The sequence below is a fragment of the Hyla sarda genome, chromosome 1, assembly GCF_029499605.1.
Source record: "Hyla sarda isolate aHylSar1 chromosome 1, aHylSar1.hap1, whole genome shotgun sequence".
NCBI lineage: Eukaryota > Metazoa > Chordata > Amphibia > Anura > Hylidae > Hyla > Hyla sarda.
Window position 1 is genome coordinate 251789917 of NC_079189.1, and position 4767 is coordinate 251794683.

General features: G+C 46.2%; 1 long non-coding RNA gene across 1 annotated transcript; it reads right to left on the reverse strand.

The window, feature by feature from the left end:
- Window positions 1–1042: 1042 nt before the first annotated feature.
- LOC130367854 (uncharacterized) lies at window positions 1043–1804 on the reverse strand. The gene is made up of 2 exons (XR_008892204.1): window positions 1493–1804; window positions 1043–1391 (listed from the first exon to the last, which is right to left on the reverse strand). It is a non-coding gene; the product is annotated as an uncharacterized LOC130367854 (long non-coding RNA).
- Window positions 1805–4767: the final 2963 nt, after the last annotated feature.

The following is a 4767-nucleotide window of genomic DNA, read 5'->3' on the forward strand; positions in this document are numbered from 1 at the left end:
TTGTGGAGCAAAAAAAACACAGAATTGCGCTGAAAAATAAGGTGATGAGATGGTTCATAAAGTTCAGGCAGCTTGTTGATATGTATGAGGCAACGAAAATCTATCTGCCCCTCTCTGATGAGATGCTCAATAACGTGAATAGGAGGTTTATATATTGTAAGATCCTTCTCAGTGAGAACCCCAAAGCACTGCACTCCTGTCTGTCCACAATGCTGATGTGACTAGCAGTTGCCAGTGGTACGCTGTGGTATAAGCAATTCACAGACACGCAGTCCGTCCTCTCTCTCTCTGAGTGCATGGATGAAATGAGCAGCAGCAAGATGGCTGTCGATTATATAGGGCTGTGACATCACAGGGGTCAATGAATGCTGATAAGCTGCATCTCGCATGTGATTCAAGGTCATCCTGCCTACCTCCCTTCCCGCCGTACTTTCCCGCCCTCCCATTATCCCCTGCCCCATGTACTCACATGTGGATCCGCCATTTTAGGTCTCCTTTAGCTGGGAACGCTGCAAAATGGAATTTAATGAAGCAATTTGCACGATAGAATCGCGGCGATATTCGCATTCGTTGCAAATCGAATATTTCATGAAATTCGTAACTAATTCGGGTTTGTCAGCTTCGATTCGCTCATCTCTAGTGGCAATCATCAACGATCACTCTGTTTGTCATTAACCCTTCAGATGCTGTGATCAAAGCAGATTATGGCAAGTGCGGCAATGCAGGCATTATATTCGAGGATCAAATCACCTGTGGCCATCTGGTGATCATTAAAATGGTGGATGGAGGTCCTCTCACCTTCATTCTCCGCTCTCCTAGGGTCCCGTTCATCAGTAAAAGGCTCATGCATGGAAATTGCTGGGTGTCCTATGGTTGCCTCGGCAACTGTACCACCCAGCATCAGTTGCCCCTCTCCGCACCACATTATGTAGATCGTGCAGGAGAGCAGCTTTGGACACGTAAAAAAAAACTCATGTCATCCACGTTTTGCTAACACTATTTTTCACACACAAATAAAATAAATGAGTCAAACAAGTTAAAGAATGGTTTAAAAAGGGGAACTTTATTTATTATATATTAAAATGTTTGTGTAGGGATTTTATGTAACCTCCATCACTCACAAAGAGCGTACAGTAACTAATACTCAGGACAGGAAAAACCTCCAGAGGGGAGGAAACCTGTAGGGAATCCATGGCTACTGTATTGCCCTTCCTCTGGGCATACTAAAGGAGGTTACCTCTAGAATTTGGGCCAATGTGTCTGTGTATGTGCGTGATTTGAGGGGCTGTGCCTTCATCCAAATTCTTGCTGTGGGTATGGAAATCTACGTCTTCATCCAACGTCTTGCTGTAGGTCCGGAAATGCTACTCCACATCCTGGAAATAGTGCATCTAAGATAGGAAAATAAAAGATAGATTATCTACATGTTTATTATAGAAAAGCACATTGAACTGCACTAAAGACCTTTTGGTCACAACAATGTGACACTTACCAGTCACAGTAGTGTATATGACTTTGCATTCTCGGTCCCTACAGTGTCCAGCATCAGCCCCTCACTGATGAAGAATGAGCAGGAGCAGTGTTATATCTGCTCAGTGCTGCTCTCTGGTGGACAATGGCAATGACATCACATGTGTGACACGCTGTTACCTCCTGAGAGTTCTATTTCAGTAGTGCTGCTCTCTGATTGGCTGAAAAACAAAAAAGCTTTCTAATATTTTCTGTATGACTGTTATCTAAGGGATTTTGGGCAATTTTTTTATTAAAATGGCGCTACTGGAGCAAAGGATGTCACTCGTCAGACGTTCCTGCAGTCATTGATTTAAAGGGGTTATCCAGGAAAAAACTTTTTTTTATATATCAACTGGCTACAGAAAGTTAACCTGATTTGGAAATTACTTCTATAAAAAAATCTTAATCCTTTCAGTACTTATGAGCTGCTGAAGTTGAGTTGTTCTTTTCTGTCTAAGTGCTCTCTGATGACACGTTTCTCCGGAACCGCTAAGTTTAGAAGCAAATTCCCATAGCAAACCTCTTCTACTCTGTGCAGTTCCTGAGACAAGCAGAGATGTCAGCAGAGAGCACTGTTGTCAGACAGGAAACAATAACTCAACTTCAACAGCTGATAATTATTGAAAGGATTAAGATATTTTAATAGAAGTAATTTACAAATCTAACATTTGAGAGAGCATAGAAAATAAGCGGCACTCACCACAGACAGCTAGCGACAACTTCTTTATTTCTTAGGCGTGCAGTAAAACATGCAGGTGCAGGGAGACAAGGACGCCGGGGAATTCCCCGGCGTCCTTGTCTCCCTGCACCTGCATATTTTACTGCACGCCTAAGAAATAAAGAAGTTGTCGCTAGCTGTCTGTGGTGAGTGCCGCTTATTTTCTATGCTCTCTCAAATGTTTGATTCATGACTCTGTCCTGGCTGAGCACCCCACAAGCAGCGACATACATACACACCTGTTCCATCAAGAGCGAATATCAGGCTGCACGGTTGGCTGTGCCGAACGCTGTTTCTTACTACAAGCATTAATTTACAAATCTGTTTAACTTTCTGGAGCCAGTTGATATATAAAAAAAAAAGTTTTTTCCTGGAATACCCCTTTAACCCCTTTACGACGCAGGACGTACTCAAACGGCCCCTTTTCCGAGTCCTTAAGGACTCAGGACGTTTGAGTACGTCCTGTCAAATCCCGGCCCCCCGCCGCTAGACGGAGGGGAGCCGGTGCCCTATGCCTGCTGAAATCGTTCAGCAGGCATTGCAGCATATCGCCGTGGGGGGTCATGATGACCCCCCATGTCGGCGATGCCCGCAGATCGCTGGACAATTCAGTCCAGCGATCTGCGGCAGATTCCGGGTCAATCGGGTCTCCAGTGACCCGGTGACCCGGAATTACAGGCTGGTCTCTGACGGCCCCGAACAGCCATAGCCAGCAGGGGTGAGGTGGCACTGGTGCCACCTCACGATCGCCCTGATTCGTCGGCCGGTTTAACGGCTGATCAATCAGGGCACCTGCTGCGGGTGTCACTCCCGCAACCCGCTCCACCCCTCTTCCGGAGCACGTGAGCGGGTGCGGGACGTGGACCCCGGGAGCTGGGGACCCCAATACCCGGCGTCAATGTTGGGATCGGGGCCCCAGGAGCGACGACGGCGGGACGGACCTGTGCACGGAGCAGCAGCAGCAGGAGGTGAGTGACAGCCTCCTGCTGTTGCTTAGCAACAGCTCCCAGCATGCAAAAAGGGCATGCTGGGAGCTGTAGTTATGCAACACAGGAGGCAGACCACCACACCTCCCAGCATTCCCTTATGGGCATGCTGGGACTTATAGTTTTGCAACAGCTGGAGGCACATTTTTTCTATGGAAAAGTGTACCTTCAGCTGTTGTATAACTACAACTCCCAGCATCCCCAGCCAAAGTAGTATGCCTCCAGCTGTTGCATAACTACAAGACCCAGCATGCCCTTCCGCTGTCCGTACATGCTGGGGGTTGTAGCTTTTGCAATAGCTGAAGGCACACTGGTTGCAAAACACTGAGTTTGTTACCAAACTCGGTGTTTCACAACCAGTGTGCCTCCAGCTGTTGCAAAACTACAACTCCCAGCATGCACTGATAGACCGTACATGCTGGGAGTTTTAGTTTTGCAACAGCTGGATGTCCCCCCCCCCCCCCCAATGTGAACGTACAGGGTACACTCACATGGGCGGAGGTTTACAGTAAGTATCCGGCTGCAAGTTTGAGCTGCGGCAAATTTTCTGCCGCAGCTCAAACTGCCAGCGAGAAACTACTGTGAACCCCCACCTGTGCGACTGTACCCTAAAAACACTACACTACACTAACACACAATAAAATAAAAAGTAAAAAACACTACATATACACATACCCCTACACAGCCCCCCTCCCCAATAAAAAGGAAAAACGTCTGGTACGCCACAGTTTCCAAAACGGAGCCTCCAGCTGTTGCAAAACAACTACTCCCAGTATAACCAGACAGCCACTGACTGTCCAGGCATGCTGGGAGTTATACAACAGCTGGAGGCCCCCTGTTTGGGAATCACTGGCGTAGAATACCCCTATGTCCACCCCTATGCAATCCCTAATTTAGGCCTCAAATGCGCATGGTGCTCTCACTTTGGAGCCCTGTCGTATTTCAAGGCAACAGTTTAGGGTCACATATGGGGTATCGCCATACTCGGGAAAAATTGTGTTACAAATTTTGGGGGGTATGTTCTGCTTTTACCCTTTTTAAAAATGTAAACATTTTGGGAAAAGAAGCAATTTAGGTAAAAAAAATATTTTTTTTTTTACATATGCAAAAGTCGTGAAACACCTGTGGGGTATTAAGGTTCACTTAACCCCTCGTTACGTTCCCCAAGGGGTCTAGTTTCCAATATAGTATGCCATGTGGGTTTTTTTTTGCTGTCGAGGCACCATAGGGGCTTCCTAAATGCGGCATGCCCCCAGAGCAAAATTTGCTTTCAAAAAGTCAAATGTGACTCCTTCTCTTCTGAGAACTGTAGTGCGCCAGCAGAGCACTTTTCACCCCCATATGGGGTGTTTTCTGAATTGGGAGAAATTGGGCTTCAAATAATTTTGAGGGGTATTTTCTGCTATTACCCTTTTTAAAATGTAAATTTTTTGGGAAAACAAGCATTTTAGGAAAAAAAAATTTTTTTTTTTTACATATGCAAAAGTCATGAAACCCCTGTGGGGTATTAAGGTTCACTTTACCCCTTGTTACGTTCCCCGGGGGTCTAGT